The sequence below is a fragment of the Castor canadensis genome, chromosome 3, assembly GCF_047511655.1.
Source record: "Castor canadensis chromosome 3, mCasCan1.hap1v2, whole genome shotgun sequence".
NCBI classification, from domain to species: domain Eukaryota; kingdom Metazoa; phylum Chordata; class Mammalia; order Rodentia; family Castoridae; genus Castor; species Castor canadensis.
The window spans coordinates 57709460-57723948 of NC_133388.1; the positions used below are offsets into that span (position 1 = coordinate 57709460).

A 14489-nucleotide genomic window follows, 5' to 3' on the forward strand; every position below is an offset into this window, starting at 1 on the left:
AGCAAAACAGTATAATGTGACATATCAATAAGCTCAATCAAAATTGAAAATGGATGCTATTTAAAAATTTTCAAGTTGGTAATGATAAAAAGTAATTGATAACACACTGTCCTTGTGTTATTTGAATGTGAGGGAATACATAATTTCATATACTGCTTTTGGGGCACCGTTTGTTAAATTTGTTGTTAAACATGTGGATTGAGAAGAGTGAGGCTAGATTTTGATAGCAAGTTCATTTCAGTGTACTCATTCTACAGCATACTTTCGTATGTGTTGCCAGTGTACATTGCATACATATCTGTATGGATCAAGGGTTTTATTAAAACATTTTGTAGCAGCAAAATAATTAAAACAAGTGAAGTTTTAAACATTAAAAAATTAGGTGATAAATCCATTAAAATGGAATATTATGGAGTTATATTTTAAAAATAAAGCTTTCCTATATATTCTGATGACAAACCACCTGAAATATATTTATTTATTTTTTTATTCATTTATTCACATGTGCATACATTGTTTGGTCGTTTCTCCACCCTACTCCCATATCCCACCCTTCCCCCTCCTCCCCCTCGTTTCAGGCAGGTCCCATTCTGTCCTTATCACTGATTTTGTTGAAGAAAAGACATAAGCATAATAAGGAAAACATAGTGTTTTTGCTAGTTTTGAGTTAAGGATAATTATACAGAGAGATTCCTAGCATTGCTTTCATGTACAAGTGTGTTACAATCCATGTTGATTCATCTCTAATTGATCATTTTTTTTTAATTTTTCTTTTTATTATTCATATGTGCATACAATGCTTGGGTCATTTCTCCCCCCTGTCCCCACTTCCTCCCTTACCACCCACTCTGCCCCCTTCCTCTCCTCCCCACCCCCTCAATACCCAGCAGAAACTATTTTGCCCTTATCTCTAATTTTGTTGAAGAGAGAGTATAAGCAATAATAGGAAGGAACAAGGGTTTTTGCTGGTTGAGATAAGGATAGCTATACCGGGAGTTGACTCACATTAATTTCCTGTGCGTGTGTATTACCTTCTAGGTTAATTCTTCTTGATCTAACCTTTTCTCTAGTTTCTTTACACTGGTTCCCGATCCCCTGCTCATGATAACCTGTCATTTTAAGGTTTCTATATTAGTTCCTCTGAAGTGAGGACATCAAACACTTTCATGTTTTGGGTTTTCTATCTATTCCTATATCTCCCCTATGTGCTCTTCCTTTGTCATGTGATCCAAGTCCAACCACATTGCTGTATTTACCCTAGATCTAAAGTCCGCATATGAGGGAGAACATACGATTTTTGGTCTTCTGAGCCTGGCTGACCTTGCTCAGAATGAAGTTCTCCAGTTACTAGATTACAGGGAAGAATGACAAGCTACTGGAAAAAGAGTGCTAACATTTGTCTAAGAAATTCATGGAATACCCCTGAAAGAACATATGAAAAGGAAGGAATGTGTGCTACCTTAGGCAAAAGAGCAGGGGGACAAGAGGACAACAGAAGAAGGGTACTTAGTTTTACTATATGAATGTGCTATTTCTTTCAAATTATGAGCCGTTTGCATATTCAGTCATCCTTTTGTAGTTGCAAGTTCAAGAAACCACAGAGCATTTTTCTAATATAAAGTATTCAGAAAAAAAATGTTTATCTGTACTAAATATGTTCAGAGGTTTTTTTATTGTTACTATTCCCTAAAAATAGAGTGTAACAACTATTTTACATATCACTTGCATTGTATTAGGCCTTATAAGTAATCTAGATATAATTTATGAAATAAAAATGGCATAGATTACATTTTATGTAAGATACTTGAATATCCATGAGTTTTGGTATCTGCAGATGCTCTGGAACTGGGAATACTGATGAATGACTGTTCATAACTTAAACTCAAATAGTATTCTTTAAAGGTTGGTCAGCACTAAGAAAAGAAGGAAACTCTTTATTCTAATCTGACTTTCTTCAGTATGGAGGAGTATTTCTTCAGTACTTAATGCAGGTCTTTAGATGATGGGGCTGCGACTTTGAACCTTCCTTGAGAGTTCTCTGGAGATCCTGAGTGCCTGGCTCAGCCTGTGTCAGTTTGTGGTGGAAGCTGGACTCGCTGAGCACACAAGGCACACCTCCAGCGATGGTGTTTCTAGAGCCAGCACCATTTTCACTTACTCAATGCTGGCCTCAGGATTGAATAATGTTTTATTATTACTGATATTGTTTTACATATTTAGTTTGATCCCATTGTGTCAGGGATATGAGTTTTCATTGTTCATTCTTCTAGCCACATAGATTTCAAATCTCGGAAGTTTTTCCCTTTTCTATCCTTTGCTTTTTTTAATAGCTACATGGGCAAATTTTCCTCTCTGCTGCCTGGAATCCTCCTGTCTTTCCTTTGCTTTCTGTGCTCTTAATCTCTGGACCAGTTCTGGGTAGCTACTGTTCCTTTTATCATGCAGCAGCACCATTATAAAGGAATCACTTACTTGGGATGAGGTTCATAATTATCAACATTTCTGGGAAACTGGAGGGGGCAGGGTGTCAGTGTGTTCCAGGCTGAGTCCAGTTACCAAGGCATTTAAGAGTGGTGTCTGAGCCATTTAGCCTTTCTGAGCTTTTAATTTATCTTCCTCCAACTCATACTGTGTTTGTTGATCTTTTTATTTGACTTAGAGAAACAGTTCATATTTTGGCAGAAATATCTAATTGACGTCTATACTTTTCCCCAAATGGGATATTCGATTTCTAACTGATACTAATCCTATTACATTTTCCATCTGAGATAGATTTCTTTTTAAAGTCTCATTCTAGTTAATATTGTCCAACCAAAGGCAAAAGAATTAGTCAATGTAATACGCGTTTTACATTTGTTGGCAAATTTATTGATTCATAACTGTTTATGTAATACATATTTATGGAGCTTCTACTAGTGCACTAATAGTCAAAGAAAGGTGATAAAATGGTCTAAATGTGAAATTAATTATTTAGGTCTAGTCCTCTTGAAAAATACAAATCCCTTTTGATTATTGTTTACCCTAATATTTTTCCCATTGTTTATTCCCTTTCAAAGTGTATTAGGTCAGGTTCTGTGGAAGCAATTCCAGACCTATAATAATCTCAGAGGAGACTGGAAAAGAATGGGGATAACCAGGTCAGAGAAGGCAAGAATCAAAATAAGCCTGTGATCACAGGCAGAGGCCACTCAAAAATGGTTTCAGTTGGAACCTTCTGAGGAACTTTTCAGGATAAATGATGCTTCATAGCTCTCCTGTCCCTTGTGGATTTCAGTGCAGTACACTGTCAGTCATGGTGAAGTGCTATTCTTGGAGAAGACAGTTCCCAAACTGGCAGAGGCAGGGTGATAGTATTAAAACCTTGCAGTTCTGACTTTTTACTCTACACACGTCAACTAAGATCTGCTAAAAAAAAAAAAATATATATATATATATATATATGTGTGTGTGTGTGTGTATGTATTTATATTTGGGGTAAGTAAATGGAAATTATCCTGGTTGGTGATATTAAGGAGCTTATATTCTAGTCATAAAAAGATAATGGGGAGTGTGATAAGAGCTTTAAGGTAGTAAAAACAATTTTCTGTTGGAGTGCAGAGGAAGAACAAAGATGTGTACTATAGACCAAGTTGACCAAACACACCAACCACTCTATAAAGCACATAGTTTGGAATTGAACAGAAAGTGCAGAATCCCCAAATATATCCTCACCCTCTGTCAGATTCCCCTATTGTTAACATTTTGCATTAGTAAGTTACATCTGTTACAATTTGATTAGCCAAAATATTGATACATTATTATTAAATAAAGTTCATTGTTTACAAAAAACCCACATAGATTAGGACACAGAATCCTCATCACCAATTAATTTGCAGAGGCATTGACAACAATGGAAATAGAATTTGTCATTTTGCTAGTAGCTTCTTAAAAGGGAAATTTTCCCTTCAATTCCATTGAAGAATGGGATTATATCATGAGCTACTATTCTTCTTTAACTTAAAAAAATAAAAATACTCCATTTTATAAAGGTAGCTTACTCTATGAACCAACATAGCATCAGCATTTGGTAATTTTTCAGATATCCTCTATATTAATCTACCATTGCCTGGCACATATTTTTTGTGGATTTTAGATTTATGTATAAGATACATATTTCTCTCCTCACAAGTAATCTGAGGATATATCAAGTCAAAGTAAACATGACTTGTATATGATACATTTTATTTCTTCATGCTTCAAAATAATGAAACATAGCAGAAAGAAGCTAGAATTAGATTCAACAGAACCTGATTGGTGTCCTTAATCTGGCACAAAATAGTGATAATGTTTTGATCAATTTATTTAACATCTCCAAGATAGTTTCCTCATCCATCTAAATTGAGTCCCTTTCATCTCAGAGACAGAATTAGATTAGAATTCATAATTTGGAAACAGGTAGTATTATTTTGATTTTTTACAAAAATGCCTGATTTTTATTTATTTTTTTTTTTGGTAGGACTGGTGTTTGAACTCAGGCCTTCATACTTTCAAAGCAAGTGCTCTACTGCTTGAGCCATGCCTCAAGTCCATTTTGCTCTGGTTATTTTGGAGATGGGGGTTTTGTGAATTATATGCTGGGGCTAGCCTTGAACCATAGTCCTCTAGATCTCAGCATCCCAAGTAACTAGGAGTAAAGGTGTTAGTCACCAGCTCCTGGGTTACTAATGTCTAATTATGTTTAACTGGGAGACAAATGTGTGGGGGATACTTCTGAGGACTCACTTGGCATTCTCAAATCAAACCTCATAGCTGAAAAACTTGCTTATCTACACTGCCTTGACTTAGTCATTCACTACTTGCTTCACCTTTATTTTCTGTTCAGACGTTTCATCTAAAAAAGTCACAGCTAAGAGACTATGTAGTCAAATCCAACTTTTCAGATCAGATAATGAAGGTGAGGAAAAGGAAAGAGATGTGTCAGAGCGTGTACAACTATTGCAGAGAGTAAAGGAACTATGTGTCGATTCTTAGGCCTTGAATTTTTGCAGAGAGAATAAAGCTTTTATATTTAGGGGAATATAGATACTGTTCAATGTTTACAGTACCTGGACTTTGTAACATATAACTCCTTAAATTGGGCTTAATCTGTACAGTAATATAATGATGTTAATAATACCCATCTGGAAATCACATTAGGTATTACAAAACTGATAGGATGATGTGTCAAATTTTCTAGGTTTGGTTCTATGGGAATGTACCCAATTCTAAAAAAGCAGAAGAGGAATTCAAACTGCATCATGCTTTCATGCCATTGCTTATTCTATCTGAAATAGGGTTTCATTCTTTCAGCCCTAAGCACAGATACTTTCCTAATATGATATCAAAGGCACAAGCTACAGCAACAACAGAAGAAAAGTGATATGACATCACAATTAGAAATATTTGTGCTGCAAATTATTTACAATAATCTAGAAAGTGAGACAACAGTTTACAGAATGAGAGAATATATTTGCAAATCAAATCTCTGGTAAGGAACCTTTATGCATAGGATAGAGAGAATTCTGAAAACTCTATATTATTTAGAAGTGTGCAAAATATCTCGATAGACATTTCTCGAAAGAATATTTACAAATGACCAATGAGCATATGAAATAATATTTGTAGGCATTAGGAAAATGCAAATCAAACCTATCAAGTGATATTTCTTTGAAGCCACAAAAATGTCCCTAAATAAAGAAAAGAAATAATAAATATTGATGAGGGTAAGATGAAATTGAAATGATCAGACATTGCCAGTAGTAATATAAAATAGTACAGCTACATAGAAAACAGTTTGTAATTCCTCAAAAAGTTAAACATAGTATTTCCATATGGTTCAATGATTGCACTCGTAAGTATATACTCAAAGAGTAAAAATATTCCTTAACCTAAAAATTGTATACACAAATGTTCATACATTACTCATAATAGCCTCAAAGTGGACAGAACCAAATATTCATAGATTGACAAATGGATAAAGAAATATGGGCTATCCATACAATGGAATGTTGTTCAGCAGCAAAAAATAAATCAAGTATTAACACGTTACTATAAAGATGAACCCTAAAAATATTATGCTAAGTAAAGAACTCAGTCACAAAAGACCACATATTATTTACCTCATCTTACATGAAATGTCCAGAATAGGCCAGTCCATAGAGACAGAAAGTAGATTAGTGACAGCTGGTGGGGTCGGTGCAGGGAAAAGGATGAGTGACAACCAGTGGCAAAATTATCCTTTCTTTGATTTTCTGCTGTTTATATTTATGTCAACATTAAAATTATTCCTATGTCTTTACTACTAAGCTAAAACTCCTCATGATCAAAGATGAATTATTTTTTATTTTTGCAATATTATATCATAATTTCTGAAAAGAAGCATTTTGCTGAACTTTTATCTATAGTATTCCTTATTCAAATGACCTTTACACATTATTTTAAAAATTTATACTATTAAAAGAATTTATGGACAGGAAAAAATCCTGCTCTAAATGCTACAAATACCATGTAAACTTTTTTAACTGAGGGAAATATTTGGTCTTAAAAATGTGGATGACGATGATAATTTACAAAGACAGACAATCAATATCTACATCTAGAAAGTGGTAACATTTACTGCACCATTAATATGATTTGATAAAGGACAATTTAGATCAGACTCATTTTCTTTTACTTTGATCATACAGATCTTATAAATCAAAAGAACCCTTGTGATTATTTTATCTTCTGTTAAAGCACCATTAAACTTTTGAAATATTGTTAATTTTCTATGATTTTTCTTGACTTCCATGTACTTGAATGAAAGAACTGGATTGACTCACTAAAACATCATTATTCAAATGTTATATGGGTTTTGTTTTTCAAAAGATTTTGCTGTCAGTCTAGCTTCATTAATAACAACAGAGTGTAATTCGACATGAATTTGAAGTTTGAAGCTATAAGATACAACTATAAATTTGTTTTATATTGCAAATTATGCTTGAGGAAAATAGAAAGCTTTGTACTTCAGTACTTTGCAGGATTTTTCTGAACCAAATTTTTTTCAACCAGTCTTATTCAAAATCTTGTGTATTAGTTATTTAAGAAAAAGAGTTGCTCTACTTATTAAGAATTTATAAAGGAGGTCAATAGACCCAACCTGTAGCTGGCCATCTTACTCCCCTGAGGCTTCTCCAAAGATTGTTCTTAAGGATCATTCTTCAAATAAAAATCACTGGTTTAGTTGGGTGGAAAGTAGACTTGCACATATCCCTGCCCTAAGGAATTATTTTTTTATAGCAACTAATTATCTTGAGGAAAGCAAATGCAATGGCATGTAACTGATTTGTAAATCATTGCATCTATCTCATATGTAGGTTGTTTTATAGAATATTTTAATGGGAAGCACTAATAAGATAGCTTAGTGATAGCACACCAGAGTAGAGTGATGAAAACAGCTATGGAGTGAATTGCATGTAATGTATTATCAGCAATATCTAAGGTGTTAATTTTTACAGATAGTTCCATTGAAAAAATAAAACTTTGTTCTTATAATAAAATTATTTTTATTCCCTTTGCTTGACTTCATTAAAAACCTAAAGTGGAGTACTAGAGGAAGGAGTAGAAAAACAGCTGGCATGGGGATTGCTTCAATCCCTGAATGTGATTTTGTGAGTGGATGGGGAATGAAGTCCATCCTTCCAGGAAGGGAGGAGGTTGGTGAGAACATTTTCTCTCCTTCTTTCTTTGACTCCTTCTCGCCTCCTTTTTCTTCCTCTCTTGCTTTCCATCTCAACCTCTGTTTCTGTCGTGCTCTTTACACTTTGTTTTGGAGTCCCGTACTTGGTTACCAGATGCAACTTGGTCATTCACTGACAGTGAGACCTCCAATAAGACAATGTCATTATGATTTCTCCCACCAAGGCTGGTGTGATGACTAGATCAGACAGTCTAGGAAAGCATTTAGCAAACTGCCAGCTTGATGAATATCAAAAAAAGTCTTTCAAGTAAGTCATTTTTTCCCCAGTCTTCTCCTTTTGTTTCTTAAATTTCACTTTACTTGTAAGGTGTTGTATTTCTTATCTATGCTTACTAAACAGTTCTATGTCAGGATGTCATTACATAACACACACTACTCTGGAATTCTCAATCCTGCTCTAGCCTCTGGAGTGATAGGAGTATAGGCGTGTACCTCCACAAGATTTGTTTGACTTTTTCCAGGCTCTGAAAGTTTGTATGTGCTTTAATGAAATACTAACTTATAAAGAAAACAAATAATCACTATTCATGAATATCTGGAGTTTAAAAACTGGGATATATAAAGTAGAAAACTACAATGTTTAAATTAACAAAGATTTTCAGCACACCATGACTTTCCAATGGTGAAATAGATTAAAACAGTTTCTGTAGGCATTGATCACACACATTTGAGAAAGAAAATTATTTTAGAAATTCAAGGGAAGATAAGGAACTAATACTTGACTTTTGAGGAATCATTTGCAAGTGTATTTTTTAGAGAGAGAGTATCCCCTTAATTGTCCAGGGTGCCCTCGAACTCACAGTCTTCCTGTTTTAGCCTCTAAATAGCTAAGACTTACAGGTGGTCACCACCACACCCAGTTCTGTAAGCAAAGTTTTACTAATAATTTAAAGTTACCTATAATCTTCAAAAGATTTTTTGAGTTATTTTCTAACAGTTTTGGATTTACTATACATTCAGAGAGAAATAATGGTCTCCTTAGCTTAACGGATTTGTTCATGGCTAGAAGTGTAGAGCCAGCCACAGGAATGGGAACCTGACTTTTATCATTGCTACTGTCTGATGATTCTTTCCAGGGCAGCTCTCCTGGACCTTTTCAAGTCACAGTCTCTGTTTCCCCAGGTTCTACTTGCATTCATTACTCATCCTTTGCTACAGACCGACTCTTTGAAAAAGGGCCTGGAAGCGCATTTTAAGCTTTTTAATTTCATACATACTTTAATCTTTTTTGAAAAAAATCCTTACTCAAAATTTTAAACAGTAAGCCAACAAATGCTCATGCAATTTTCTACAGTTTGGTAGGCACTTTCTTTTCAAATTGGTAGTGGGTTAGCCTGGCAGAATTATATTAGTGATTTTTCTATTCAGTGTGTTTAAAAGATTAAAAATAAAGGAAGAGATTCAGAGGTGAAGCTATTGCTAGTATTAGAGTTGTGCTTATTCAAAGGAAGGTAGAGCCAAGCCTTTGGGGAAAAGAAGTTAGGAGTGGAGATAGCAAGGTTTGAAAGCATTTTTAAGTATTCTCTGAAAGGGAGTCTCTGAAACCTTGCACTCACATCAGAGCATATGACTCTACCATACAGTTAGGATTCCTACACAGAAAAAAAAAAAAAGTGGTCAAATAAAGCAGAGTAACTTCCTTTTGACATGGAGAATGCTTCTTGGGACACATCTAGTACTGCTAAGTGCAGATTTGTTCTACGAGATTACTATGATGAAAATCACACGAGTAAACAAATCTCCATGGTTCTGAAAAGCAAATCAAGAAATGGATCTTCCACCTGGCCTGGATCAGTCCTGTAATCTTAGCTACTTGGGAGCCTGAGATTTGGAGGATCATGGTTCCAGGCCAGCCTGGGGAAAAAAGGAAAGAAAATTTCGTGAGACAACACAGCAGTAGAAAAATGCTGGATATGATGACATGCTCCTGTCTGTCAGCCCTGCTACTGTGGAAACATTTAAAACAAACAAACAAACAAACAAAAATAACAAAAAGACCAGGAGGATCATAGTCCAGGAGGACTTGGGCAAAAAGTGAGACCCTATTTCCAAAATAACCAGAGGAAAAATGGTTTACAGGCATGGCTCAGGTAGTAGAGTACCTGCAGGGCAAGTGTAAAGTCCTGAGTTCAAACACCAGTATCTCAAAAAGAGAAAAATCTTCCTATTATTTTGTATACATATACATACCCCCCAATCATAACATGCACATGTGTATTCAGTCTGCCCAAGCATAATTAATGCTTCTAGTTTTAATTTGTAGTTTTCTTGAGTGATGACTATCTCTCTGTAAATATTGATTCCCCCCCACTAGATTTTAACCTAAAACCATTGTGAAAGAACTTCATCATATCTCACTTCTTATATCAGGACATTTTGTCATTTGAACCACACACAAAACGAAAAACAGACGTAAAATGGTATGTTTGTTCTTTTTCTCCATTAACATCAATCTATGCACTTTGAATATATTTGATTGTTTTTATTTTATATTTTCTAGACTCGTTAAATTATAGTAACCAAAACTTTTTTCTTTCTGATTCCCTAGTGGCGTGTGCCCCTTTTGCCAACATGAATATTAATGATTTTGTCTTCAGTTATGCCACTTAATATGACAGCATTCTGTAGTTTATGGAACCACTTTAGTACGTTAAGCAAAATTAGGATTGCAATAGCAAATTCTGGTTGTCTGGAAAATGAGTAGAAAAAAATTATATTGCCTTTTTTTAGAGCACAGATAACCTCAATATTGTGTTTAAGTGTCTAATATTGCTTAATGGAAAAATCCATGGTACAGTTCAGACTAAATGAAATAATGATGTAAGTTATGGTGCTTCTTCAAACAGCATCTTAAGTAGATACTTATGCACTTCTCAATTCAAGCCCACAGCAGCCATGCAGCCTCAGAGCTTGTTATGGACTTTCATATTCCTCTAATGGAAATGGCCCCTCGCTGTGCTTTCACTTTTCCAACTGTGGCAATAATAGTTAGTAATCAAGTCATAATGTAATAATCACACAACTACAGGGAAATGCTGGCTGATGTAATGGGTTACAAGAGGAAAACACATTCGTGCTTTTCCAAACTTTTATTTCATCAGTCTTTTTGGTGTATGTTGAAAGAATCTAAACTTCTAGGTGAAAACAGCCCCTCAAAAGTCCCTACACAATCACACAGTATCACTTGGTTAATTCTACTCAACTTTTCTCTTTTGTGTGTTCACAAAGAGGTCTCAGACTTGGGCATTTTACATTGAAATCTGAAAAGAGTAGTATGCTCTGAGACATTTCTGATACTGGAGTCTGTCAAATATTTAACTGATAGTCTAATGAAGCAGGCATCAGCAGAGTGTATTTACATTCTATAGCTTGAAGTTGTCCAACTTCTTAAAAAATTGATTTTTCAAGAATTTTCTTGAAAAAAAATGCTATCTTTTGCCTTGAAAGAGTTATCAGTCCTGCTTTTTTACTGATTATATACCCTAAATTTTCTCAGTGAAGAGAGAAAACCCTCTAATTTAGAAGCAAAAATTATACAGTTGTTTCAAAATGATCTGCTCATTTTACTTTTTGGGTATGGAAACTAGTCCCTGAGGGTGTAGCTGACTGTGTGCTCTTTACCTGCAATATGGCATGAATAAATATAGCTAATGATGACAATGGATAATTTCAAATGGCAGGTAGCTCTTCTTTTCTAAGAATAAATATACAACACAGCCTAGCCAAAGAAAATGAATGTGGAAGAGCTCAGGAAATCCTAACACAATGAATGAGGCAATGATCTAAAGGATTAAAGGATATTTTCCCAAAGTGTATCTTTAGCCAACAAATTATTCTAATAGCAAGAAGTCCTCTCATCAGACATTTTCTTGACCTACAAAATCTTTTTCTTTCTCAGCTTTAACATATCTTTGCATATAGTAGTGAACCTTTCTTCAAAGCACTCTGTGAAAACTTTATAATCTAAAAAAGTTTTGGGGCTGGTGGAGTGGCTCAAGTGGTACAGCATCTACCTAACAAGGGTGAGGCCCTGAGGTCAAACCCTTGAACCACCAGAAAATAATAAATAAGTAAATAATAAAGTTTAAAAGTGTTAAGGATTTTTTTTTAAATTATAAGATTTTATTTGCCACTACTCTGTAGGAAGGAGTAAGCTCTCCAATTTAACCAGTACTTGTTTTAGAAAAAAAAAAAAAAAAGGGAAAGAAAGGTACAAGAGATTGCAAAATCTGCAAGTGTGGAGAAAGTTCTGTAAGTTTTGACTCAAAACACACTCTCTGGAACAAATCCCAGCTTTTACCTATCCAAAGATTTGTCCTTTGGCATGGGAATAAAGACTGGCCAATCTCAATTTCCATTGCTAAATTAGACAGACAGTGACTCCACAGGAATAATTCTATGCTCTGAAACTTGTTGTCTTTGCTTTAGCTTTCCTTACAGAATACACCAAAGACCCCCAAGACCACCCTGTCCTCAACCACCAGAACTTGCTGGTGGTCACTTTCAATCCATGTCATACCATTTAAAATTGATTGTGCTGTTTCTCATTATGAAAATGTTTCATTCATTTTGTGTTTACTATTGCAAGTAGGAGAGAGGTATCCTGTTTTCCATCAATACAGTGTTTACCCCAAACCAGACACTTTACTGCGTCATGGTGAGCAGGACACTCAGGAGCTGTTGGTCTGCAGCTTCCATGTGAGGAATTGAGATCTCAGGAGAGATGTAGTTGGGCCATGGCAGATTTTAAGGAGAACTTTACTACTCCATTTTTTTGGTATTTTAGCCTGTTGTAGGTAGAAACATGAATGATGCAACACTGATAGAGATGAGAAGAATGTTTCTTTCATCCACTGAGAGATTCCTAAAGCTTTGGGCATTATTGTGAAAGAAAAGCATAGCAACCCCCTCATCATCTTGAAAGCTCTTACTGAGGTGGTCAGCATTCCCAATGAAGTAATCAAAGATAGATCTGTCAATGATGTCAGAGAGCTGTGAACCTAAGTCATAAGGGGATGCTGTCTTCACAGTGCCACAACAGCTCTCCTCATACTTTCATTTGGCCAGTTTTCCTTATCTAAAAGACCTGCCCCACTGGTGTCCATGTTTCTGCACAGACCACATATCTGGAAGCCAAAGTGTGATAGATCCCTCCGTTGTGTCTCCATCTGCACAAGCTGGCTCTGTCAGCAGTAAGGGCATTTCCCATAGAAACAAGTATTGTTTCTTACAGTTAGAAAAGTGTTCAACAGCTGTTCTCTGACAACAGGTCCAATCTCTCTCCACATATTAACAAATTTGCCAACCACCAAAGGAGCTCTGCCAAAACCCCAAGTCCTTTCCACATGAAAGGCTGCTACTTCTGTATTGTGTCTGTGATAATCAGCATGTTTCTTCTTCCACCACGGTCTTGACTACGCCACTTATGTTTGAAGACCTTTCTGTTTTAGTGATTTTTTTGGTGGCCATCTCTCCACCTCGTGAGTGATTGCCTCCAGCTCTGGTGTGTATTCAGGGTATACTTGCTGTGGAAACACTCAGCTGCAATCTCCCAGGAATCCTGCAAGGCATGGTCCAACTTTAGCATTGTTCCACCTGCAAGCCAGTCATCATTGGCAAAAGGCTCTCTAGTCCTCCCAGTTGGCAGCTGATATGTCTAAGTTGACCATCAGGAAAACTTTGAGGAAGGATAAAGATGACAAAGAAACCTGCTAATAGCATAACTCACTGCTTTAGCTTCTTGTTGAAGAAATCCTTCTCTCCTGACCCAGTTATTGCTCACTTATCAAGGAGAATAGACAGTAATGCCTAGCAAGGTAAGATTCCATATTACGCATGCTAGTCAATTTCTTCACTGGAATACTTCTTATAATTTCTGCTGGGCTCTAGGCTCACTCCCTGGCTGCTCCAGTCACCTCAGAGGAGGACAGTCCCCTGTCCTCTCTCACATTCCCCTGTCACCCCACCACTATTGATGTTGCCTATGCCTGGCCTCCTTTCCATACTGAGCCAGCTGTGACATACACACACACACACACACACACACACTCTGCCTCCATGCCCCCTAATGCAAATAATTTTTAAGAAAATTAAATTTGCTAATTTAAATTCAATTTTGTCATTATGGCTATCGGATATGGCAGCTTTTATCCCTAAACATCGATTCCACTAACTCTTCCAATAACTCACAGACTCCTAGAATTTATTCTGAAGTACTGAGAATGTTTTGTACAATTTAGAGTTATGATATCATCACATAATCACAGGGAAGTTTTAACTTGTAAACCAAATTACATCCCTGTTTTTAAAGAATAAACAGTTACACAGTTTTGAAATCCAAGAGACCAGAATTGTGTCTACACTTATTGGCAATAAAACATTTCATATTTTAAGAAACAGAAGATTTGGAACACTTTTCACCTTGCTTTCTCATTGATTACAGGGTTTAAGTATGAAATGTCTCTGATTTCTGCTCCTTTTGCTGCAGTCTTGTCTTTTTTGTTTTTAAATATTTAATAGATGCCAGTCATATATTCCTTGAGCATCATTCTTTTATAAATAAAAATGTCAAAATTCTTTTTGCGATGAAGCTGCCTATATACCAAAAGGAAATGAAATCTTTTGGGGATCACACGAATTGGTACCGTCTTTGTCATATTGTGTTACATACTTAAGCACACAAACAATGTCTAAAACTCAAGAGAAGGACAAAAAGAAGGTTGTTTAATAATTC

The 14489-nt window shown here is 35.6% G+C and overlaps 1 protein-coding gene and 1 pseudogene across 2 annotated transcripts in view; one reads left to right on the forward strand and one right to left on the reverse strand.

Moving 5' to 3' along the window:
* The window catches only part of Mdga2 (MAM domain containing glycosylphosphatidylinositol anchor 2), an 815899-nt gene that overhangs the window by 350941 nt on the left and 450469 nt on the right, over positions 1-14489 (forward strand). The window lies entirely within an intron of this gene.
* LOC141421245 (glycosaminoglycan xylosylkinase pseudogene) lies at positions 12335-13593 on the reverse strand (annotated as a pseudogene).